The 26641-nt window shown below is 48.9% G+C and overlaps 1 protein-coding gene across 1 annotated transcript in view; it reads right to left on the bottom strand.

Moving 5' to 3' along the window:
- Nucleotides 1-1438: 1438 nt before the first annotated feature.
- Nucleotides 1439-26641, bottom strand: part of CYP26B1 (cytochrome P450 family 26 subfamily B member 1) — a 121565-nt gene continuing 96362 nt past the window's right edge. Inside the window, exon 7 of the transcript XR_012656010.1 lies at nucleotides 1439-1457. The gene's annotated coding sequence lies outside the window, so the exon portion shown is untranslated. The remainder of the gene's footprint in view (nucleotides 1458-26641) is intronic.

Below are 26641 nucleotides of genomic sequence, written 5' to 3'. Positions count from 1 at the left end.
TGGCTGGTCCAGAAGACAGGTGGAAGTAAGTAAGCAAACCGATCACTGATAGGGGGAATTTGATCACCTCATGAGACCATTTGGGGGGGGGACCTGACAAGGTTGTACTTTGGAGATTATCTTAAAAAGCGGGGGGGGGGGGGGGGATTAACCAGCCATTTTGAGAGCAAGAGAGAAGAGACCAGAAGCAGAGAGCAGGCTGAAGGAGTGAGAGGAGACTCCAGGTTCTGAAGAAGATGCCATCTCTAGCAAAGAAGGGGGAAGAGAAACAACCTGGCCTCCTTAGGAGAATCTGACCAAATCCTACAGAACACTCAAGAGTGGTGAGGAAACCAAGGAAGGAGGTGGTGCACAGATGTTTTATTTATTTTAAACTACAGATCTGTGTCTGCCACGGGCTAGCTAAAGAAAAGAGTAATTGTGCCAGAACCTGTGTGTTGTGTGCTTCAACTCCCACATCTCCCAGAAGAGACAAAATGTAAACCCAGAGTGCCTGCAAGGCTGAAGATCTGGGAAAAGGTGCGTCGAAGCAACAAGGGTGTCAGTAGCAGGGCTGGGGGACCACACAGTCCCACTTCTATGAAGGGGATAACAGTCTATGCCCAGGAAATGTGCTAGAGGCTAAACCAGAGCCTATCACAGTATCCTAGAAGTGTCAGGCTAGAAGGGACCTTGAGAAGTCATCTAGTCTAGCCCCCTGCACTGAGGTAAGACCAAGTAAACTTAGGCTAGAGGTTGGCAACCTTTGAGAAGTGGTGTGCTGAGTCTTCATTTATTCAGTCTAATTTAAGATTTCGCATGCTAGTAATATTCTTTAACATTTTTAGAAGGTCTCTTTCTATACATCTATAATATATAACTAAACTATTGTTGTATGTAAAGTAAATAAGGTTTTTAAAATGTTTAAGAAGCTTCATTTAACATTAAATTAAAATTCAGAGCCCCCCGACCAGTCACCAGGACCTGGGCAGTGTGAGTGCTACTGAAAATCAGCTCGCGTTCCGCCTTCGGCACTCATGCCATAGGTTGCCTACCCCTGATTTAGGCCATCCCTGGCAGGAGTTTGACCAACCTGTTCTTAAAGGCCATTGCTACTTTGAGTACAGTCTTTCAACCAGTTGAGCACCCACCTTACAGTAATTTCATCTAGACCCCATCTGCCCACTTTGCTTAGGCCAAGAGAATCTTACAAACACACAGATTCAACATGGTGCGACCCAAACACAGCACTGTGGTGAGTGTCCAGCAGGGGGAGCTAGACTATGGCTATGACACGAGAGGATGGAATTCTGTCAGGCATCAAGAAAAACTGAACTAAGTATCAACTTGCCAAGCTCTGGATTTTAAAAATTCCTGTATGTAGAAGGTGGTTGGGGCAACCTATTTACTTCTTCAGCGCCGCCTCCACCACTTCAAATTCTAAATACATGAAGCAATGCTGGAGAGAAGGCAAATGTCTACACATCAGAGCTTAACACAAAGAAATGAGAGGAGCTAATAATGATATTTAAAGGGGCCTTTTGCACCACAGCCCCCATACACTTGGAGACTTCCCCTTCAGAAGTCGGGCCAGCCCAAGATCTGTGCCCCTTATAAGCCTCAATTTTACACAGGGTTAAGTTTCACCCTCTGAAAATAAGAAATTTTTTGTAAAATACAAAGTTACCAGTGTTGCTTTGAACCAAATATATATATATATATAAAAAAAAAATTCAGACTCAGACAAGAGAGATTTAAAGATTAACCAATGTTAAGAGCCCAGAGCTGACGCACAAGAGAGCTGGAATTCCTGCAAAGGGTTGTGATTTTTAAGAGGTGCGGCCCAGGCGCGTACAGCTGATCTGAAAGCCACTTGGAGAGTGAACAAAAGGAACAGAGCTGTTCAGTGAGGAAGTGGCAATAGGTTGGTTAGAATGAAAGGAAAGGAGAGGATTAAGATTTGGGTAACCTGCCTAGAAAGCACAGGTCTTTCCTACCGCTGGATTCCTGAGTGGTTAGTAAGGCACTACAACAACTGCACGCTTGTTATGGGGTTTCTGCAGACAGCTCAGATGCTCATATAAGAGAAGAGTCAAGGAAGTTCATGCTGCCACGGGATGAAACCACTAGAGATCTCTGCATTTAAGGGTTGTGGCTGCTTATGACATTCAAACACCCACTGAGAGAATATCAGGACTAGGATTGTTTGGAGTGCCAGACTGGGTTCAAACCTGATCCGGGCTCATGATGAGTTATCAGCCAAAGCATTAAAGCCGTGTCCCATGGATTTTCCCAGCTCTGTCTGGGAGGAGGAAGCTGGCTCAAGACACCATTCAGGAGGGTTTAACCCCTTTACAACCTGAGGCTGTGGATTCAGCATAGACTGTAGTTGTGGGCCTGCTGGCTTAGTGCTAGGGCCCCAGCCAGCCCCTTGGTGTGACTGCAACTGGAGAGCCAGCTCAGCACCTAGCCAGGAAGGAGCAGCGTGTGATCTAGAGCAACTAGAAGCATGCAAAGGAAGTGTCTGGCAGGGGTGGGGTGAACTGGTGGGGGAAGAGAGAGGAGAAGGCAGCAGACTGGGAACCAAGCAGCAGGACAAGCAGAGCAGAGGCCAGGAGCAGCAGCCAGCAGCTAGCCTAAAGCTCAGCCGAAAAGGCATGAGCAGCCCAGCTGTGCAGACATGTGGCTAGGAGGGAAGAATCTGCTGCAGCCAGCAAGAGAATGTGCTGGGGGAAGGAGCCCACTGGCTGCAAGGGGCCACCGGAGACTTGAGTAGCCTGGGAAGCCAGGGGGTACCGCATCTGGGGTGGGGAGCAGATGAAGCAGAGCCCAGGGAGCCGAGACAGCAGCAGCAGGTGCTGAGGGTGTGCAAGCGACAGAAGGATGCTCTGACAAGGGTCAGTGCTTTGGGCTCCTTGAAGCACCATCAGCAGGGAAGATTCTTGAGACTGACAGACATTGGAGGGACCAGGGATGTTGAGAGAATGGGTCCTACCCACCAATATAGCTACTGCAGGCACCAGGGAGATGCTCAGAGATCCGTCTGCTCTGACTGGCAGCACAGTGCCCAGTGGTAGCTGCAAGAGGGGTGTGTGGGGGAGGGGGAAACTACAGGAAATATGAACAACCTCAGATACTGCAAGGCACCCAGGCAGCAGCGAGGTTAGCAGCACCCTTCCCACATACCTATGGTCCTAAGCAATTTCTCAGGGTTGGTACTGGGCTTGGTAAATAAGCCAAGCTTCCACACTCTTCCTGCCCCCTCATCCCACCCAATCCTCCCTAGAGACCCCTTCTACAGCAGGATTTGCCATGGCTCAGCCTTACACCTAGTTCTCCTTCTCACACGCAGGAAGGAATGGGAAATCCACTGGACAGGAGCCAGCGTTTTTGTTCTCGGAGGACCATGTTCTTGCCTGTGGCTTATCTTAACGTTCCTTGGGGTTGTTGGAAGCAATCTGATCTCAGATCGGGAAGTTCAAGAATGTAGGCGTTCGCCACAGAGATATTTTGGACATGTGCAAATGCAAGCGCATGCACACACACACACACACACGCTTCAATTCCTTGACTGTCCAGTCACAGAGGGGAGAACCAGGGCTTCACCCCATAAATCAGGGCTCAGTACATTGGGCGGCTCGGTCTGCCAAGAAGAAAGCGCAGTGAATCCTGCAGTAGCATGCAGGAAATTCAGAGGCTGGGAACGGTGGCAATACTGGAGCCCAGGCAACTGGCAAGGAAACCGCAACAACAACAACAAAAGGTTTTTAAGCTATTGCACCGAAATGGATACTGCTGGAATTTCTGTCGTGAATATTCCACTCAAAGGGGTGGGGGGGAGACGGCTTTGAGTAACTGTCCCGTTAGTTGGGGCCATGTTGTGGAGTAGGCACTTTAACCCTTGAGCTCCAGCAATCAGCTTTGACAACCTGTCGGGAGCTGGAGCCCTTTGGGAGCATTTCAGGAGATGGTCAGAACAATGAAATCCTTTGGAAGAAGAGGGATGGTCCTGCAGCACGTATCATACCCACTCCCAGCAAGACTTTACATTCTCCAATCCCCCACAGCAGGCAGATGCTACTTTCCCAGGGCGTGCTTCGAGTCTGCAGCTGCCACTCTGTTCAGGTAACAGCATATTGCTAGCCAGCAGGTCAGATCTTCCCAACTCCTTCCACAGCATTTCCCTCCCCATCTCAACAGCTCCTACTTCCTCCCCTCAGCACCCAAACATTCCCCTCCTAAACAAATGTGCAGGGCTGTAACAGAGGAAGCTCAGCATAATGATTTGCATTGCATCGTTGCACCTAGGACCTCGGTCCTGGACCAGGGCTCCGTTGTGCTAGGTGCTGTTCAAACACTGACCAGACAGTCCCCGTCCCAAAGTGCTGACAGTCCAGGGAAACAAAGTCACTCCTGTCACAGGGCCTCTGTCAACCGGAGAGATTCTGGAAGTTCTTGTTCACCAACCAGGGCAACAACAGGCTGCTAACAAAGCATGCTGAGTAGAAGAGGTTTGCTTGGCTCCATCTGAGGGAGATGGCGGGCCCTGCACCCAGGGCCGTCCTTAGGATTTATGGGGCCTTGCACAGTATTATCAAACTGGTGCCTCGTTGCCCAACGGCAGCCCAGGCTCGCAGCCCGGGGTAGGGGAGGGATGAGGCAGCAAAGGATACAGAGCCGCCCGGCCCACCTCACAGTGGTGGAGAGTCACAGTTCCCCGCAGAGACCCCCCTACCCTCTCCCTCATGCAGAATATGCAGCGCCGGCGCATTTGGCCTTGTGAATACAGCTGCTGCTGAAGGAGACTGCAGCGCCCTGGGTGTGCGGGAGCCGACCGCTCTTAACTGCTGTTATTGACAGCGGGTGAAGCTGCCACTTGCGGAGGCCACCTCCCGAGCCCTCCTTTTCTGGCTGAGGCCCCACCCATACTCCAATCCTGCTCTGCCCCAGGTCCTGCCTACCCTCTGCCCAGGCTCCGCCCTCTCCCCACTGTCTCCCTCCTCTTTTCCTCCCCCCTGCCTGCTCACCCCCTTCCAGCCATATCACTGAACCCAAATGAAGTAAATGACATTTGAAAAAAAACACTCTTCTGCAATTTCTAAAGAAAATGGAGCAGGTTTTTCATTGTGTGCCAGATGATGAAGACTGGACATGCAGAAGGTACCTAATTAAATGCACAAAATTTGGGAATAAAAAATGTCAGTCACAGGTTTTTGGATATACCCTGAAGTTTGTCAGAGATTTATTTGCAAAAACTTGGTAGTAAAGGCAAGTCAGCTGTCCTGCTGAATACAATATTAAATATTATAGAATACATGATGCAGCTCTTCCTCGTTTTACGTTTTCTTAATTAGTATTTCTAACCTGATTTTATATTTTAAATGTACTCTTAAGCCTTCATAAAGTAATCATTCCAGATTACTACACATTTAACTCACTGAAACAAAGACATTATTTTAAATTAATCAGTCACAAAGGTTTACAATGTTCATAACAATGTTCACTGCTTTTAGTGTCCCTGTTTTGTAATTTACTGTGTGTGATCTCCATAACAAGACACATGCTTATGAAATTTCACCAACTTTAAAAAATATGTTTCCAAAGATTTTAGGCATAACAAAGGATTTTATATCTTACTAAGGTGCTGATTTTGCTGGAAGGTTCGTTTAAAACTAGTTCATCAAATAGTCAGAAGTAAAAAAAGGGAAACTCATTTGTCCAGCTCTCTGGGAGGAAGGGGGTGTTGTCCCTTTAAGGGCTCTTTTCAATGGGGGTAGTGAAGGGAGAAAGGGGTGGACAGGAAGACTTTGGAGACAAGTTTTTTGTACTTTAATTACAATTAAAATGTATATTTTAGAGAAGGGTGGCCTTTTGAAGGATTTATTTAAAAAACTATGTCTGAAGAGCCAAGCCTTTAAGGCTAAAGATGAATACTCAGATTGTGCTTCTAAAAATCTATGCAATGATTTTTTAGAGATGTAATTTTATAATCTTCAGCAACACATTAATGAAATATTTAAAGCAAATTTTAAACTAAGGTCCTGTAGACTAACCTGTTCTGAGTAAAAGGCGAAAGATTTATACGAACTGAAGAGAAAGCAGACTGTTTTTGCCAGTAAATTCAGAAACTGACAGTGTATACCTCATGATTGGCAAACGCCTGTTAAATGGTTTCATTACCCCTTGAATGGCTCTTTAACAGTTTCAATGTTGTGCTAACAGGTCTGGCCGGCTGGAGGCTTTTTCACGTTTCTAGATCCCCTCCGGAGAAGGGCTCAGCACGCTGCAGCAGCGAGCCGTGGGAGTCTGCAGGAAGGGTCAGAACAGGGATAGGAAATTTAGAGGGGGGACACTAAGACCCCTAAGACCTAGGGGTGCCCCAAATTTTCGGGTGCCCTAGGCAGCATATACCTAAGGACGTCCCTGCCTGCGCCACACCCTCGCAGCAGGATGGAAAGCACAACTAAGGTCTCTGAAAGCATAGGATTCTGCAGTGTTTATCCCAGTGCAAGCTAGCTCTGCCCTGTACTTTATTTAACCAGGGCAGTCACCCTCAATGTACGGGTGCATGCTGATGACCCATGGAGGGTGGGGTGGTTGTTACACAAGCAGGTTTAATTTTTCCAGGGTTTCCCCACCTCATCCTTCTGGTGGCCGTATTTCAACAGGGTTGCTTGTGCCCAGCCCTTGCATTTGCGAGGAAGGGGGAAGCTGCTCAGAGGAGGCGATGGCCTTGAACAAGCACCAAGAACTTTTCTTTCTGGAAAAGCAACCAAGCCCACAGAGTAAGAATCCTTTCCTGAAGGGTTCCTCCTTCCCACTGAAGGCAGCTGGCCATGGATCCCATTCTGCCTTGCTCTCGATGCTGCCAAGGCCACAATGGGTGTAACTAAGAGCAGAAATCTACCAGTGTCTATTAAAAAGCAGCATCTCAACTGCGCTATTTGTTTACACTGGCAGTCCTGGCAGCTGGCACCAAAAGCTGAAGCTGGAAGTCAAGTTCAGCTCATCGTATCCCACCAAAGCGGATGCTATACAGTTCACATTGTTCTCCCCCTAGTTCAGATGCAGACTCAGTTCCAAGCCTGTTTAACTTTGGGACGTTCCCAGGTCATTTGGCAGAACCTGCCCACTTCATTGCATCCTTTCCAGCATTTTCCTGCTGGCAAGATTCCCTCTTGAGGCGGTTTATGTGGGCTGAGATAAGATCTGGGGGAAGATCTGGTAATGAGTCATTGTGAGGTACATATAGACACTTCGCTGACAGGCCTACAGCCAGCCAGCCAAGATACATGGCTCTCTCTCTCAACAGTCAATGCGGTTCATATACACAGATGCGCATACAAATATGTGCCGGAGGGTATTTGCTAGAGACCAGTTTAACAGAGAACAAGACATTCCTAGGGAAACTCGTGGGACTCCTATAAATTGCCCTACTCGATCAGACCAAGCCCATACCAGCTGCTTCAGAAGAAAGTGCAAGAAACCCTGTAATGGAAAAGTTATACTATATGCATGTTTTGCGTAAACTTCTTTCTAACCATAGGCGGTTACTGGTTGTCTCATGTGCTGAAGCACATGAGCTGATATCTCTTACTACATTTTTATCCCAAGTAGCATTCAACAGAAGATATTATTCTATAAATTCCCAATATTTACTGACATCCTACTAAACTCTTGGTCTGAATAATATAGTAGCAGTGAGTTGGCTAAGTTAATTCTGCATGGTATAGAAGAGCATCTTCTCGTACTGTTCAGCTTGTAGCTTTTTGAATTTCATTGGATGTTTTAATGGGAAGAGGGTAGATGGGACCTTGACTCTGTACCACTCATTGGGCTGGTCTACACTGGGGGTGGGGGATCGATCTAAGATACGAAACTTCAGCTACGTGAATAGCGTAGCTGAAGTCGAAGTGTCTTAGATCGATTTACCTCTCATCCTCACGGAGCAGGATCGATGTCTGCGGCTCCCTCTGTCGACTCCGCTACTGCCGTTCGCACTGGTGGAATTCCGGAGTCAACGAGAGCGCGTTCGGGGATCGATATATCACGTCTAGATGAGACGTGATATATCGATCCCTGAGAAATCAATCTCTACCCGCCGATATGGCGGGTAGTCTGGACATACCCATTGATTCGCATAACTCTTATGTCCCCTCTTAAATGAACTAGTCCTAGTTAATCCCTCCAGACTCGTCTCAGCAATCCATTGCTCTTCTAACCCAGCATTTATGTGGGATTTTTAACTAGCCCCACGCCTCTTGGAGAACAAATATTTATATTTCACCTGTGCACCCAAATGTTGGGCATAGTTAAAGTCCATTTACGAGACTTTATTGGCGTAACACGTTAGGCACGTGTTGCCAGAGCGCAGGAAAGAGAGAGATCCCTCAAGAGGTACAACCCTCCCCAGATGGGGTCACACACTATGTCCTCCGCATCCATTCCTGATCTGGTGGCAGGTCACTAACAGCCATCTCTTCCCATGTCCCCAAGGCCGTTTACAGTCCTTGCCCTAGAGAGAGGCTACAGTGTAAGAGACAGCCAAACTTGCAACTGTCCTCACGCTGTTGCATCTATTTCAAGTGCACTCAGGCCTGATCCAAAGCCCACCAACATCAGAGGAAAGACGCCCAAGGGCTTTGGCTCAGTTGCCTAGATAGGGATGGGCACACTGAGGGGTAGATTAGACCATTCCAAGTTCCTAAATTATGCAGAGGTAGGAGCACCACCTAAGATCTTGTTCTGGGCAGTAAAGAGGCACTGATTCAGACTGAGAGAAAAAAGAAACTTGGAACCAGTGGCCATGAGCTACTTGAATTCAGCAAATTATTATATGTATCCCAGCAGCACACGGGTGCGCCAACTAAGCGGAGGGCCCCGCTGTGCTAGGTGTCATTGCCCCAAAGAGCTTGCAGTCTCAATGGAAAAGACAGACAAAGGGGAGGGGAAACAGGGGTGAAGTGACTTGCCTAAAGTCAAACAGCAAGTCAATGGCCAAGGCACAAACAGAAGTCAAGTCTAACTCCCAGTCCAATGTGTTATCCACTAGACCACGCAGCTGCCACAGCAAAGGCAGAGTTCACAGAGGGCCGCCGAACAAGAGTATTAGAGAACAGATGTTGAGGGACCAAGATATCAACTGAGCCTGATGCAATAAGAGCAGGACTTCAGTGACTCAGCCAGAGGTTCGGGGTCTATTTCAGGAGTGGGTGGGTGAGGTTCTGTGGCCCGTGATGTGCAGGAGCTCAGACTAGATGATCACGATGAACCCCTCTGGCCTTAAAGTCTATGAGTCTATTAAAATCTGCCACCGTAGAAGGAGGCTGGTGAATCCTAAAAGACATCACCACTAAGACTTAATAGCATCCAATTGCTCTGAAAGAGAAAAGTGCAACGAATGTGAAGCAGACAGCCTGGCTCCCTCTGACACTGCTCAAAGATCTCTAGCTTCCACTAAAGAGCCACTTTGCCTTGTAAACAGAAAAGGAAACCAGAATACAAAGCATAAAGCTTGAAGGGAAGAGGCTAACTCATGCTACCTTGCTGTTAAAAAGCAAAGGAACAAGGGGGAATAAGAAGGGACTTCCTACATTTATCAGGAAGGAAGGTAGTGGTGGACAGAAACAGGCTCATTAAGGTTGAATAAAATTAATGCCAGTCCCAAAATAGGGGAGATCGTGAGCTCCTTTTTACAAATGTTCTTCTGGCTAAAAGGTTGTACAGTTAGTAAGTTAAGAAGTTATGCAACAACCAGTGATACAGAGCAGGTAAGGAAAGGTAAGGAGAGTGTAAATATCAGTCAACTAGATTGACATGTGCCTCCTAAGCTATTAGGGAAGCTATCAAACAGATTTATTGCACCACTGATTGAGAAGTTAGAGAACTTTAGAGGTACCAAGAAACCAAAGGAAATGAGTACTGATCTTCAGAGTAAGAGAAGCGTGTATATTTACACGCGCACACACACACACACCCCTACCTAGCTAACCCAGGATACTGACACACAGGATGGAGAAGGAAGGAGCTGCAGACACTGCACTGAATTGGCAACCTATGCTAAATGAAGCCAGTTCTCTTTGCATGGGCAGGAGACTGTTTTAACCTGCTCACTCACATAGCAGGTGCCCAGTTCTCCACCGCCTTGGACTGTCTGGAGTCACATATGCCTGATTATCATTCCAATAGAAGAGAGTTCTAACTCCACATTGTGCAGGTGGAAACGACAACCTGGGGCAAGGAGATGGTGCATCAGACTCTCTAGTAACCTCATGCACAGAGGCAGGTTGTGAGTTACACCTTTATCCACACAGTGCTTGTGCTTTCACTCACCACTGCACCCTGCAGTGTGACACTTGTGTAACCTCTTTGCAAGAGGACTCAGAGTTGCACAGAAGAGCTAGCCTGCATCAACACCCAGAGAGAGCCCAGTAGTAGCTCCATTCTGAGATGCACAAAAAGCTCCTCAAGGCCTAACAGCAGTGATCCAAGCTGCAAAGTTAAGCTGAAGCCTACGGTTTTGGGAGCTTGCTTCTCCCAAAGTCCATGGGAGTTGTTCACATTCTGCTGTGGGAGCCACAAGTTCTTGGCTCAATAAGAATATGTGGCTGAGCCTTATTCAAAGCACTGTCATCCCCCCTCTGCATGCCTGGTAACTCACTCAGAGGGAAACACATCCTGTTCGTTGTGAAACCGAGGACAGCTTAAGACATTACGTCACCTGTCTTTCCCTTCTTTCAGAGCTGGTAAACCGGAAAGCAGTGCAGGTTGCCAGTGTCGTATTCCGGCCAGGAAGCCCAGAAGAGCCTGTCTCTCCTGGTGCACACCTCTAAGGAGCATTTCTGCCTTTGGAACAGCCACTGTGCTTAACCACCACAGGGGAGCGTAGGTGGCAAACAAGGAAACCCTTCAACTTTTGACCCTATGATAGTTTACAGGTTTCAGGGAACATGTCATGCTGATTAAGCCTGTTGGTATCTCATACAGCTCCTGCCTGCACTGGGCACGGGCATGTGCCAACGGTCGCCTTTTAGGAACATTAGCAGCGTTAATCTCAACCAGGAAGAGCAGGGCAGGTGGTACTGTGAATTCGAGCCTTTGCTTTACGTTGCATGGGACCCGTGTTCAAACCAAGCAGGAGGAAGAGGGGTTCTCACAGCCTACCTCTACATAAGGGACAACAGAAGCTACAAAATACACACACCCCCATACAATCCAGCATATTTCTCAGCTCCAATATTAAAGTAAATGCTGAATTGTTTTCTGATAAACTCTGCCAGCGTGCACACCCCATCGCTCTAACATTTGAGCACCTGACTCACTTGTAAGGGCAGGGCTGTCACTCCCATTTTGCAGATGGGGGAAACTGAGGCCAAGAAAGATGAAGTGATTTGCCCAAGATCACCCAGGCAGGCTGTGACAGAGCCAGGAACTGACCGCAGATGGTCCCATTCCCAGTCCAACACCTTAAGCTCCAAAGCCATCCTTGCTCCTGCTTTCTGTTTATTAGCTCTTAACTATGTCAACAGGAAGCCTGGAGCAGTTACTGAAGAATGCAGAAGGACAACTAACATTACTGCAGTTTATAGGGGCTCAGACCTGAGGGCCATCTGGTCACTCTCCTGCTTCTGGTATGGTCCAGTACTTGAGTGTTTCAAACAGAAAGTGCTAGTTAGTGCCTAGGGTTCTCCGACTTGTGTTGCGCAGGATCAGGGTAGACGATCACAGTAACTCTTTCTGGCCTTGGAAATTATGTGCTTGCATGGCCAATACTGCTGTACTGCTGTATGGCAAGATTATTCCTTTCCAACCCTCTTGGGTAAATCACAGCTTAGACTCAGCCATCGACACTCCTTACGCCTTCCAAAGTCACCCAGGAATCCTGCTGTTTCCAATCCTGCTCCCCTTCCAGAGCACTGTGGATTTCGGAGTCTTTTTACGCATCTTAACAAATTAACCTCACGGCCCTCGGGGAGGCAGGCATTGCTTTCCTTGTGTTACATGGGATGGGAAGGCAGAGGGAAAGTGACTTGGATAAGGACACTCATGGTGGCAGAATCAGTAGCTCTCAAAGAACAGGGCTAGGAGTCATAGAAACCAGCTTTGACTCCCAGAGACTGGTGCTCCAAGCACTGGAACCCGCTTCTCTACCATACACCTATCTGGTGGACCCCTGCCTCTCCCTGGCTCAGTCTGTCTAGCCTTCTTGTACCTTGACCTCCCATTGCCAGCATATTAACTAAGCACACGGAGTCAAGAGGAAAGAAATGTATTGAATACAACTTCTCTTTTTTTCATTGTTTATTAATAATTGCTGTAAAGAGCAGAGGATGTAACAGAGCAATAAACATCTCCTGCAGCCATAAACACCTCTGCCTGCCACGGCCCCCGTGTTTATGAGCCCTGCAGGCATTTATGGTTGCATGCACCGCTCTGCTACTGGTGGTTATCACTGAAATGGCCACTGCCAGAAAAGAGCAGTCACCTCTGCGCAGAGGCAAAGCACAAGACCCGAGCATCAGCAGGGACTTACTCTGCAGAGGAGAGTGTTTCACCCAAATATAGCCAGGCTACAGTGTTGTTCCCTGCTTCAGTCAAAACACCTGTCTCATTACCACCAAGCACTGAGAGGCTCCTGCTCAGATCAGGACCATATTGTGCTAGATGCTGTACAGACAGAGAGCTCACAATCAAGAGTGGGAAGAGAAAAGAGGCCCATGGAGGGGAATTGATGTACCCAAGGATCGGGGCAGAGCAAAATCGAACTCAGGTCTTCCTAGTACTAAACCAGTACACCAGATTGCCTAGCACCCATGAAGCCAATCTGAGGTTGCCAACGCTGCCTTGAGTAGCCGCACACAAGCCAGACACCCAGAAGACACAGAGGCAGCTCCTCACTTAGGAGGAAAACAAAGTAAGCTCTAGACCAAATAGTGTTTCTCTTCTCAGGGGCACCTCTGCCTCTCCAGTCAGCTGCCCCACTGCAACTGTCCCCATGGTGCTAAACCCTTGGCTACCTTCTCAACAGAGAGGAGGAACACTTCCTGCCAAGGCTGGTGAGCTCCCACACCCTGGAGTCCTGGCACCAGTTATATAGGCCTTGGGTCCAACTACCATCACCAGTGAAGCAGTCCCCTCACCTCTCATGTGCCACCTTTTCCTTAACATCCGTGAAGGAGCCACGCTCCTTCTCTCAGACGCTTGGAGCTAGCATGGCCACTGTGGCAGTATCTCAGCATGACACTGGCCTGGCCTGATCCACAGACCATGGAGTTATTGGATGGTCAATGCCTTTAAGGGGCAGGAGGCCCAGTGCAACTTTCTCCCTCTGATAGTCTCCCCCTCCAAACAGATCCAGCCTTCCAATGTTCATCCATCCATTGCATGATCTTCCCCATCCCCTACAGAATCTACCACCCATCTCAGCCCAACGTGCTTCCAACATCCCCCAGCAACTCCCGGGGCTTCCTTCCCTGGCAGCTGCCCCTCACAGCGGTGGTGGGCAGGGCAGTGAGTTGGATCCCCTGGTGACAAACAGCTGGGGAGGAAGTCCTCTTTAGCTCTTGAGGTGGCTAGATCCAGCAGGCTGCTGGGGGTCTCCCTTGCCTATTTCCAGGGGGTCTCGGGGGTGGATGAGTCTCCTGGGCCAGGCAGAGGGGTAGGAGATTTCCCTGTGAGGTGGTGGAGGGTGAGGAAGAATACGGTTGCAGGTTGCCTTCCATTACCACCTCTTCAAACACTGGGCTGAGCAGCGTTTCTGGGGGACCGATGAAACAATGAGTTTCTACCCCCAACTCCTTCCTGTGCACAAGGCCAGCCTCGGGGTTTGGGGAAGGGGCAGCGATGTGATTCCTTGAGATGTGCATTGCAGGGACTCACATCAGCATGGCTGGAATCTTATGAGCTGCATGCCCTCCTGTTGGGGATGAGGATCCCGCCCTTTCGGGTCTTTCAGCCTTGGCCAGACATTCCCAGTGTTACCTTTGCACGAGACAGAGCTGCAAGGCTTGATTCATCTCCCTATGTCCCCAGGCCTCTCCCTCGCACACTCCTCTGCACCTTAGCAGGAGCCAAGTCAGAAAGCTGAACCTCGGCTTTTGTCCAGACTAACGTGGCCTTGGGTACCCACCACAGTTTTAGTTTGAGCCCAGGCCAAATGCTGGATGATTCAGAGACAAGCAGCTTGGTGAGCAAGAAGTGAGATATAGGATTAAGCTGAGCTGGGTTCTTAGCAAGATTTAGCTGAGCTTCAAGATGCCTTTGAGCCATCCAAGTAACGACCGACCAGATCTTAATCCCAGTGTCTTGATAAAGCTGGTGCAACTGTGGACATCAGCAAGTTACTCCAGGTTCACACCATGTCAAAGGCAGGCCAGCATGTCAATTAATAACATAGGTGCTCCCATCCATTAGGGAAAGAATAAAGGCCACTAATTTATCCAGCCCCTCCCCAAAGCAGGGAAAAGAATCAGCATAAAACACATACCTTAGTGTGTCTCCAAGGCCTTAGTGTGACCCCCAGCTGGCTCTCAGTCCTCCTCTTGATAGTTTCCTGTCGATCTGATAGGTTAACTCACTGCACCTGAGGCACTCCCAGTTGTTAGCAGCCATTGTAGGTGCTGGTATTTGGCTTTGATCACACAGACCTGTACGGAGAACCTGGGGGGGGGGGGGGGTGGAAAGGAAGCCCAAAAAAGCCCACTCAGCATCTTGCAGCACTGGACCTCCTGTCCCACCCCACCATAAGTAGGACAATCAGTCCCAGAGACTCTAAGCCTGGAAAGAAACAGAGCCAAAGGACCGTAGTTAGACCACACTTATCACCACAGTGGCTTACTGAACTGAACAAGAGCTGGCTAAGGTTCGAGTCAGTGGCTTGTGTGATTCCCCACCAGACCCCTGCAGTGTGAAATGGAAGGACAGCTACCATGAGCCGCTATGCAAATGCCAAGCCAGCACGTCATGGGCGGCTGTGTTATGTTTCTGGCGCGCACACACACACAGAGAGAGAAAATAGAGTATTACATTTTTGTATCCTTCTGGAAGGTTGAAATCTAACACTACTTTATTACTTCAAATCCAGAAACTTAACATACAAGAACCCAAAAACAGAGAGAGACAAAGCAGGCTTCTGCCTAAGGCCATGAGGCACAACTCACCCAATCTTATTCTAGGCTGCCTGGCTGCTGAACTGACTCTGATCACATGCTTCCCTACAGAGTCCCCTAGCCTGCAAGCAGGACCAGGAAATACCTGTGTATTAAGAAAAAGAACTTATGATTTTAATACAGTTTTCCATACACCACAGCCTTGGTACCCAGACTATCAAACTTTGCACCATCTCTCGTTGCCGTTCCCTCCTCCGTCTGCACGCTCTCATTAAGTCCTGCTGCTGATTACTCCATGTCCCTGAAATCCATACCTGCCACTGAAGCCATGGACAATGCGCCTTTGTCACTTCCCATCGGGCTGGGGCAGGCTCCTCCTCCAGGCCCCCCCAACTTCTCAGTGCTGCCCCCTTATAGCACCCAGAAGCTGCTACGGTCTTCTTCCATTTCCATCACTCCAACCACACCACATTCCAAAAGAGACCCATAAGCTCCACGTTAAGTGCAGTGGGACCAACCAGGCTAATTCCTGAGGATGGCAGGCCATGAGTATCCATGGCACACTGCCGGCTGAGCTCCTCCTCCATGACCAGCCAGTTACCTACATCCCCACCGTGCCATGGAAAAGCCGGGGATGGGGGGAATTCAAACTGCTCATGGCAGCAGTAGCTGACAATGCCAACAGTCCTGTAACTTAGGCTACCCTAATGGGAACATGCCCTATCGTGCACGGACGGCCCCCACCCCACCTACATCAGCTGTGGAGTGCTGAGCTTTGTCCCAAGTGGCATACAACCTAAATACGCTGGCGTTTGAGCCACTTGGTCAAACCCGTGACACCCGAGAGGGTTAGAAATGAGGCAAAACGGGTATGTGCCTTGCCCCAGTTTCTTCTAAACTCCCACCTCAGTTCTTCCGCCTGTTGGTATTCCCGCTATTTACCATTTGTATTGCAGTGGCAACTAGAGGCCCCAGTCTGGGATCAGGGCCCTGTAGTGCTGGCTGAAATCTGCACCCAGCCCGTGTAGCTCTATGCTCCAAATTCTATTGCTTCTGGCTGCATTTGATTTCGTAGCTTCATCTCCAGTTTAGCCTACACCGAACCACAGAAGAACAAACACTAACTACCCTTCTCCTCCCCCCCCCCAACCCACCCAGGAGCACTAGCTTCTATTTATGGGTACCCAGGGGAGAAAACATATTTGTTTAAGGGTTTTCTGTAATTTCCTTGGGTTTGACCACAGCCTCTGAGGTTAACCACAGCCGGCTATTGTGGCTGAAGACATCCTTCTCCATTGTTCTGGGCTAGGTGGCTCTGTCTTGTTTTCTTGGAAGGTGGAAAGATTGTTTGTCGTTTCTGGCTCGCTGTTCAATTGAGACAGGGTGGTCAGCAAGGGTGGGGAAAGAGCTGCTCATTCTTTTTTAGGACTGCAGGTTTCTGAGAAAGACCAGTGTCACTGACCGACTCAGGTCAAGCTGGGTTTGCTTAGATGGCATTCACACCACTAAGAGGCTGTGTCCAGCTTTCCCTTTGATTAGGATTCCCTTAAGGGTTTTCTTAAGATATTTTAACAATCCCCAGTTCTGGCCTCTTCCACTGGGTCAGGAGGGAAGTTCTTTCTCTTGGGAAAAGGAGGAAAGGGACAACCCCGGCCCCAGCTGCTCTTGGAGGAACTGCCCCCTGACCTTGTGCTACTGTAACTCGGAGCCTGTCCGATGCTGCCAAAGAGCAATCCGTTTTCTGGCTTCCAGTTTGGCTCCCTGGTGGGAGGCTGCAGCCATTCCTTGGCCACACGGAGACAAAGTCTTCCCAGCTCGACACTGTAAGAATCTAAGGCTGGAAACTTACCTCATTGTCATGGGTTATTTTCATCTCTGGTGAATGCAGGCCGGAGCCAAAGACTTGGAGACTGATTCATGCCTGGGATGACTTCACTGGAGCTATACAAAGGATTAAATGACAGTAGGCATGTGATTGACTGACCTGGGCATTAGGAGACCTGGGTTCTAGTCCTGGCCCTGCCATGAGGTCTTGGGCAAGCCTACGTGCCTCTGTTTCTCCTCCCATCCTTTGTATATTTAGACTGAGCTGTTTGGGGAGTGGATTGTCTCTCACTAGGTGCCTTGCACATGGGGGCCTTTCCGGTGCTACTGCACTATAAATGACAATACATTTGGCTCCTGGGGCCAGATCCTCAGCTGGTGTAAATGCATGCAATGCCATCAATTTCACTGCCCTTTCACACTGGCTGAAGTCTGGCCCATGAGGATGAACTCATCGGTTGAAGAAATGGATGGGGGGAAATAAGCACTTTTTTGTATTGACGGTAAACTCAAGTGGGCAGGGACCATCTTTTACTCTCTCTTTGTGCAGCGCCTAGCACAACTGGGCCTGGAGCCACTGAGTGCAACTGCAACATAGTGGTAAGCAAGGTGAGAGAGTTACTTCCAAGCATCAGATTGCTCCAGTTTGACCAGGAAAACAAGAGATGAGCAAATAAGATGGAGCTCTTGAGAGGGGAGAGACGGCCGTTGGGTTGGGTGGGAACTGGGAATATGTCCTTTTAACTGAGGAGCAGGTATAACCAGGGCCGGTGCAACCATTTAGGCGGACTAGGCGGTTGCCTAGGGTGCTAAGATTTGGGGGCATCAAAAAGCGGCGCCCCCCAATTTTTTTTTAAATGGTTGAGCAGCCGCTGCTGCTGGGACAGAGAGGGAGTCTGAGCTGCCGGGGGCAGCAGCAGCCGTCAGCCCAGGGCCCCCCTTGGGTCAGGGCGCTGCCACGGCAGCCAGCAGCCCAGGGCCCCTCCTGGGTCAGGGCGCTGCCGTGGCAGCCCAGAGGTTCGGACTGCCTGCGGCACGCTGACCCAGGGGAATCCCTGGGCTGCAGGCAGAGGCTCAGAATCCCTCTCCCTCCCAGAGAAGGGGCTCCAGCCTATGCCATTTTTCTCGTTGCCGGTGGGGGCGCCGGCAGCTGGGCAGAGCTGTGCAGCTCTGCTTAGGGCACGTGGCAGGAGTCCTGCGAGGGCAGCGCGACACCAGGACTTCCGGAGGAAAGCGGGGGCTGCCCCCTGGCTCAGCCTCCACGTCAGCCCCAGCGAGGGGCATGGAGAAGAAAAGAGCCTCAGCAGTGGTCTGGTGGAGCGGAGGAAGAAAGAAGACCCCGATGCTCATGCCTTGGGCAAGGTAAGCAAGTGCTTCCCCACAGCTTGACCTCAGGTGCCTGTGCTCCTGCCCCCTTGGTCCTTGGCTGGTCCCTGCTCCTGCTCCCCTTGTGCCTGGATGGCTGGAGAGAACAGCAGCCTGCAGAGCTGAGCTGCCCCAGTGCCCCCAGGCACGCCCCTGACCCCATCCCCCCCACAGCCCTGACCCCTAGCTCCGAGCTCAGTCCCTCTGAGCTGGACACCCCCCTGACCCTATCTCCACCGCGCCTGACCCCCCAGCTGACAGATAGTGTCCCTAACACAGTTATTGCTCTCGCATACTCTTGACTCTCCCCAGTTTCTGTGGCCAGTGGTGAGCGAAGCTTCTCGAAGCTCAAGTGTGATAAAAACATACATGTGAACATCAATGTTGCAACAAAGACTTGTGGGCTATCTACCTTGTCACTAGAACATGAACATTGCCACAGCATTGACTTGAGGACTTGTTTCTAATTTTGCTAAACTAAAGCACAGAACATAAATCTAAATTATAACATGTTACTCTGTGACCGTGTATTGTGTATAATGTATTGATTTGGGGGGGCGGGGGGGCAAGATGGAAGTTTCGCCTAGGGCGCAAAATATCCTTGCACCAGCCCTGGGTATAACCCAGCCATTGCAGAAAGAGGGCTGTCAATTTCAGTGACATGTTAATTCCCTGGGCTCCTGGGAGCTCAGCGGGAGGCATGGGCTGTATGGAACCTGGAGATTAAGTTATTAATGATGTATTGTTAGCGTTGATACCACCCAGAATTGTGCTAGTTGCTTTACAGAGCAAGAAGGGGTTCGTTTTTCACCCTTGTTACATTCTCCTAACAATCTCTTCTTTGAGTCCTAACCCTGCAAGGTAAATCCTCAATGTTCTTAGAACGAAAAGAGAAATGATGCATCAACAAGGAAGCATTGTGTGCTCCCGACACAGGGTTGGCTCCTCAGCTGGCATGGATAGGCAATGCCCCACCAAACCCAGAGCTACATGACTTATGCTGGCTGAGGAACTGGCCCAGAAAGTCTCAAGGAAAAAAAAATCAGTCATTCCTTCCCAACTGAAGTTGCCAAAGTGATGGTAAAAACACTGTAGTGGAATACAAAGGCTTTCACTGCTAGCTCACAGGTAGCTGAATTTGAGCCTAGGTACAGCAGTGACCAAAGCCCAGGACCCTCTGAGGACTGCCTGTGAAAAAGCGTTTGTTGGTTTTCCAAATCACACACAACAGGCATCCAGAGCCAGATTTTCAAACAAGTTTGGCTTGTATATAGGCATCAAAATGACAGGCCCAATTTCCCAAACTCACACAGATTCCACAGTCAGGGGTAGCAACATCAAACTCTAAAATAGCTCAGCAGATTGGGAACACACTGGGTGCTGAGCATTTGACAATCAGCATCTAGCATTTGGGCCCTGCTAATAGAGCTGGGCAGGAGATGGTTTGCCAGTTCCATGAAAACTGTCCCATCCTGCATGGGGATGAACCTTAGATGTTTCAATATTTCCGAGAGCGAGTGAGTACACATCCATAATAGCCCAGGTGGGGGCGGGAGACATGGAAGAACCGCTTCAGGTCCCTCCTCTGCCTGATGCAGACAAGAGACTTGAATGTGGGTCCTGAGTACACCAACCTTCAGGATATTGGCTATTCTGTTGACAAATTCCCGACCAACTCTGCTAGCTAGCTCCATTGCTAGTCGTCTCAGCAGGGGAGGCCAAAGCTACCCATAGGATTAAAAGGGGAGACAACTAAGAAAATGTCGAGCCCCCCCCCCCCCCCGGGATGAGAAGCATGTATAATTTGGCACCTCTAGGCCCACCTGACAGGATAAATGGAAACCCTGAAGAACAACCAAGAGCTCAGAATGTACATCACACAAGAAACAGCCAGAAAAGAAAGGCCATCTGAAATTTAAATTGACTTGCTCTCTACCTGTCTTCCCCACTGTTGATGTGTGCTACCCCTGGGAAGCAGGGCAGATTCATGTCAATCATTCAAACCATTGCACAATGCTGCTAAATAAAAAATGGATACTAAAGCAAAGCCAATGAGTCACCTCTCTCGATTTTCAAGACTCATCAGTCCTGGCTGTGCAACAGGCTGTTGACATCCCATTGGGAAATGAATGTTAGCAACAACAGCCTCTTGTCTCTGCCTCAAGCACCCTTGACCTCATTTTGAGATCTAGAAGTGGCCTATAGGACATATGAAGTCAATTACCTTCCCCCAATATTGCTTTTCAAGGGTCTCATTCCATCAGATGGGTTTTTTTTCCCCCTTTTCCATGGAACTTCCGACTGTTATTCAAGAAAAATCCAGTGCAAAAAGTCCATGTTGATAGCCTGGGCTCTGACTAATGATAGCAAAGCAGCTAATTACCTGTGGAAACACAGTTACTGGCCAGAACTACTTCAGGCGAGAGAAACAAAAAATAAAACAAAAAAGGACAGGTATCACAGTGGGTTAAGCACACACACCTGGCTTGGGACCCAGTCTTCACATGGTAGCTTTCCTTTCCATTGACTCCCAAGACTGGAATAACACAGAGTGTTGCAAATCTGGGAGGGGGACAAGACTGGTATAGCAGGGCTTGCAGCAGGTTGGGATGTGATGGTGAGGATCCAGGACGGAGTGCGGTAGGTGAGAATATGGGTGCATTGACAGAGATGGGGAGAAGGAGGCTTAGGGTTGGACTATCTGGGCTTTTGAAGATCTGGACACGGGTTCATGAGCAGGGCTTTTGACTGCACTATGCCTGAGTCTGAAGGTCTGTATACATTGGAAATGGAGCTGTGATTTCAGCATGGGCTGGCCTAATCTAGCTAGCATGGCTGAAAAAGCAGAGAAGACATAGCAGCACAGGCAGTACAGAACCCTGGCTACCTACTCTCATTGCTAGTCCATGCCAAGGTCCAGGCTGCTGCGTCTTCACAGCTATTTTTAGACATGCTACCTAGAGCTAGCGCAGGTATGCCAACCGGTGTTGCTGTCACACCTCTGACTGCAGTGTAGCCCTATCCTCAATGTTCTCAATCCCTTGCTCTCGTGATCCCTACTGTCCCTTGCAAATCTTTGAAGAGAAATATTTTGGGGAGGGAATTTAGTACTAAGCAGTCCTGAAGTCTAGAGGCTCAAGTCTGCTGTCGCCTACATGAATCTTAACCCAGTAAAGCTTCCCTGACCTTTGTGGAGTTACTCCAGTCCAAGTGAGAGGAGATCAGGCCCCAAGGCTCTTGGTCTAGTCACATGCTTACAATCAGTACATGGGCAGTCTGACCTAGTGGTCAGAGCATAAGCTGGGAGCCAAGAGGCAGGCCAAGTCAGATACCAGGAGATCAGAGTCCAAGACAGGGCAGACCAAAAGTCACGTGTGAGGAGGTCGGCAGGGGTCATGTTACCAGGAGACCAGAGTCAGACAGTAGGAGCAGGTAGTGCAGGGCAAATGCAGTTGCACTGATAAACTTTCTGTTCCTCTGCTTGTTTTAATTGGAAGCAGGGAACCAATTGGGACCCCCCTCCCAGAGTTCTGCCAATCAGATCCCAGGACTGGCATCCTCTGTTAGTGTTGATTAGAACTTACGAGTACCTAAGAGCCCTCTGGACCAGGGTTTGAGACCTGCAGTCCTTGATAAGCACACAGCAGTGGCACAAGCTCCTCCTAGACAGTTTGCATGCCAGACAAGTGGCAAAGTCATGCCCCAGCTCTGTGGTCAGAAGGGTGGCTGTTACCAGCCAGGAACAAGTGCTGTTGGCAGAGCTGAGCATTTTCCCCCAGCTTGCAGGATATCTGTTGCCAGCCTTTGGAACCCCTGCCTTCTCAACATGCCATTTCCACACCAGCGGTGCCAGAAACAGTCACCCCCTCCCAGCCTTTCCAAAGAGCCAGTTATTCCTGTGTCGCCCGTCCTGCTTCCATTCTCGCAGAAAGGGGAAAGGAAAAAAATCTTGTGTGAACTGACAATGACCCGTTAGAAATATGTTGCATTAAAACTTTCCCATAGAGTGCTGGAAATTTGTTCCTTATTAAAGAGGGGGGGCAGCATAACCAGTTCAAAGGAGAAGTTGGAGCAGAGAATAATTTTGTGGCTACTAGTGTGGTGTATTTTTTTCCATTCACCCCCACACACCACACACACCAGCTCCTTCATGGCTGCCCTGAATCGAAAGATTCCTGTCCAGCGCAAAGAGGAGGAAAATCTCTGATTTGTGGGAACGGCTGGCCCGTTAATGGGAATGAAGAGAGGAGTTTGGACTTTCCCATGCTTCTCGCTCTAAACTCTATTTTTACAATTGCCGTTTAGCACACAGGGAAAAAAATTAAATCCGTGTTAAAAGAAAGAAATAAAGCTCAAGCATCATCGCTCGTGTGTTTGGGGAGGGTGGTTATTATTACTGTTTGTTATTTATTATTTGTCATGGATTTGTGTCTAGGAATGCCAGCTGGGGACCAAGGCCCCATTGTGCCACGCGCTGTACAAACACAACAAAAAAGACAGGCCCTGCCCCCAAAGAGTTTTCAGTCGAAGGAGTTGTTGTCGATGGTGTTTGTTATCTAGATAAGATGGCTCAGGGTGTATAGAGAGCAGGGAGTAGTGGGCGCAAACACCCTAACTCGTTTGAAGATGGATTATATCACAGGGTTTCTTGTGATAGCAGGGGAACAGACACGGTGAGCCAGATATCGCCTCTAGTCCCTGTGATGGGGGAAGTGCAAAGGCGCCCCTACAGGCAACCCTTATAAGAAAAGCTATTGCAAAAATTGTCCTACATGCTGAACTCTCACTGTGGTGAGAGACTGCAAGTAACTGGAATTCATTAGTGCTTGGAACTTGCCTTAGTGTGTGGCAAGTGCCTGGCATGTGGCGGGCGCTACTGCCGATAAACAATAGTAATGGTCCTAGGCCGTGTTTTGTACCATTGCTGTGGAAGGTTATTTACAGGGCCGGCCCTAGACCAAATGGCATCCCAGTCGAGGAGCATCTTGGGGCCCCCCTTCCCTATTTGTTAAACTTTTGATTATCTTGTTTTTATTGCATTTCTAGCCCATTTCACGACTTTGATGCGCAAGTGCACTTCCACAATTACACAATAAAACAAGGTTCACGCTATCACAGTTGGGCTCCCTCTTCTCTTCACTTTGTTCTTATATCCCATGGACTGACTGGCGAAGCACAAGACCGATGTGTCACTTAAATATCACTTAAGAACTGAGGTCTAGATCCTGAAGCGACTACCACCTCTGAGTAAGGGCATGTTTCCCCAGGCCCTGAGGACGGACAGAGGGAGTTGAAAGCTCATCCCTGGTTTCCAGGTGGGAGGCGAGAGCGGGGAGGGAGTGCAGATTTCTTCCCTCTCTGCCCTGGCTGGACCATTGGGGCAGAGGGTCTCAAGGTTCTGCCCACTCCCCACCCATATATGTATGCAGGGGGAGCTGCTCTCCCTTGCTACGCCAATCTGCTGTAGGACCTCAGATGAGTCACTTCCCCTCTGAATCTCCTCCTTCCCTGTGTCTGTCCAATCTATTTAGATTGTAAGTTCTTGGGGCAGGGACAGTCTCTTACCGTGTGTTTGTACTGGAGCCAGTGCATGGGGCCCTGAGCTCAACTGGGGCCCTACCATAATACAAACAGTTTCACATGATATTCTTTTCAATAAACTAGGCAAATACAACTTAGATGGGGCTACTCTAAGGTGGGTGCATAACTGGCTGGATAACCGTACTCAGAGAGTAGTTATAAATGGTTCCCAATCCTCCTGGAAAGGTATAACAAGTGGGGTTCCGCAGGAGTCTTTTTTGGGACCAGCTCTGTTCAATATCTTCATCAATGATTCAGATATAAGCATAGAAAGTACGCTTATTAAGTTTGCGGACGATACCAAACTGGGAGGGATTGCAACTGCTTTGGAGGATAGGATCATAATTCAAAATGATCTGGACAAATTGGAGAAATGGTCTGAGTAAACCGGATGAATGTCAATAAAGACAAACGCAAAGTGCTCCACTTAGGAAGGAACAATCATTTCACACGCACAGAATGGGAAGAGACTGTCTAGGAGGAGTACGGCAGAAAGGCATCTAGGGGTCATAGTGGACCACAAGCTAAATATGAGTCAACAGTGTGATGCTGTTGAAAAAAAAGCAAACGTGATTCTGGGATGCATTAAGAGGTGTGTTGTGAGCAAGACACGAGAAGTCATTCTTCGCTCTCCTGCACTAGTTAGGCCTCAACTGGAATTGTGTCCAGTTCTGGCACCACACTTCAGAAAGATGTGGAGAAATTGGAGAGGGTCCAGAGAAGAGCAACAAGAATGATTAAAGGTCTTGAGAACATGACCTATGAAGGAGGCTGAAAGAATTGGTTTGTTTAGTCTGGAAAAAGAGACTGAGAGGGACATGATAGCAGTTTCAGGTATCTAAAAGGGTGTCACAAAGAGGAGAGAGAAACTTGTTCACCTTAGCCTCTATGATGAACAAGGAAGCATGGCTTCAAAGTGCAGCAAAGGAGGTTTAGGTTGGACATTAGGAAAAAGTTTCTAACTGTCAGAGTGGTTAAACACTGGAATAAATTGCCTAGGGAGGTTGTGGAATCTCCATCTCTGGAGATATTCAAGAGTAGGTTAGATAAATGTCTATCAGGGATGGTCTAGACAGTATTTGGACCTGCCATGAGGGCAGCGGACTGGACTCGATGACCTCTTCGGGTCCCTTCCAGTCCTAGAATCTATGAATCTATGAATAATAATAACAATAATTACATGGAGAGAGAGCTGCACATTGGTGAGGCAAAGTGCGTAAGACGCTGGCAGGACCACTGACCATGCTCTACCCTGTTCTGTGGCTACAGAGAAGGGCAGGATTGTTGGCTGGGTATCTTTCACCAGTGCTAAATGCACAGCCACAGCTTTTTAAATAAATGGTTAAAAACTAAAGGCTCCAAAAGAAAATAAAGAATTCCTGTAGTCCCTGAAATGTTTGAGTAGTATGAACTGACGCCTGTCCCACACACGGCCCAATGAGCCCTCAGCAGGATGGTTTTCAGGTTAGATCATTGGTCCAAACCTAGAGGCATTTGAGGTTATTACAGTTGGGTGCTGGCAGATTTGTGCAAATCAGAGCCATTTGTCTCCACAGCAGGCTCATTACACAATCAGCTTTACTGGCTTCCTCCTTGTAATGACCCAGCAAATGTCTCACACTGATTGGTTGTGCTGGGCAACGACTGTCATTGAGGCCCCAATCTAGCAAATTATTTTGACATGACTTTACGCAGGTGAGAGATCTCACTGAAGTCCAGAGAACTAGTCTCCTTGTGCTTCAGTACCTATCTATGGGACTTACCATCACCATTGTCTCTCCCACATAAGATACACTGGCAACAGCAAATTCTCCAGTGGACTTCATGGAATCTCAGGCTCTTCTCCCTTCTAAGAGGGTACAAGCTGCGCTTGTGGTTGATTTGGTAGGTAGGGGTTGCATTTGGGGGGATGAAGCGGACAGGCAGAAGAGGGGATCTCGATGTTGTGACCTCCTTTCTTGTGATGGTGGAAAAGTTCTGCCAAAGGGAAAGTTTGCAGTGTTCCCCAGAGATGGCCAGGCTCTGGTTCCCCCAGTCTCCTCTAGAGGTTGATTCCAGAGCTGGGTCCTCTTGAAAGAAAATATTTTGCTCCCAAATCTCACTTGCTCTATCCTAGGCTTGGCAATCTAAGGAGCATAGCCATCACAGTACATCATAGACTGAAACTCAGCCTTTAATGTAGTTGGGGCTTGATCCATTGATTGCTTTGATGCTTGCAAACAAGGCCTTAACCTGGCATCAGAAGCTGACTGGGGGCCAGTGGAGGCATTTGAGCATGAGCCTAATATCCTCTCAGTGGCTTAGATCATAAAGGAAATACCCAGCCACAATTTGGCATTATCTTCCTTCTGGTCATCATTAGGCATATAATATATGACAATATATCTATCTCATAGAACTGGAAGGGCATCAAGTCCAGCCCCCTGCCTTCACTAGGCAGGACCAAGTACTGATTTTTTGCCCAAGATGGCCCCCTAAAGGGCTGAACTCACAACCCTGGGTTTAGCAGGCCAATGCTCAAACCACTGAGCTATCCCTCTCCCTACACTTACAGCTGTGTAGGGCCCCTAGAAATTTGGGGCACCATTGGGACCATAGATGCCAACTTCTCATCTTGCCAGGAGCTGCTCGACCCCGGCCCTGCTTCAGGTCCCAGCCCCACTCCACCCCTTCCCCCAATGCGCCTCTTCCTGCCCCAGCTCCATCCCCGCCTCCTCTCCAAAACACGCCTCATCCCTGCTCCTCCCGCTCCCTCCCGGAGCTTGAACACTGCAAATCAGCTGTTT

This window comes from Chelonoidis abingdonii, chromosome 5 (assembly GCF_003597395.2).
Source record: "Chelonoidis abingdonii isolate Lonesome George chromosome 5, CheloAbing_2.0, whole genome shotgun sequence".
NCBI lineage: Eukaryota > Metazoa > Chordata > Testudines > Testudinidae > Chelonoidis > Chelonoidis abingdonii.
The sequence above is the reverse complement of the archived record's forward strand: the minus strand, read 5'-3'. Positions and strand labels throughout refer to the sequence as shown.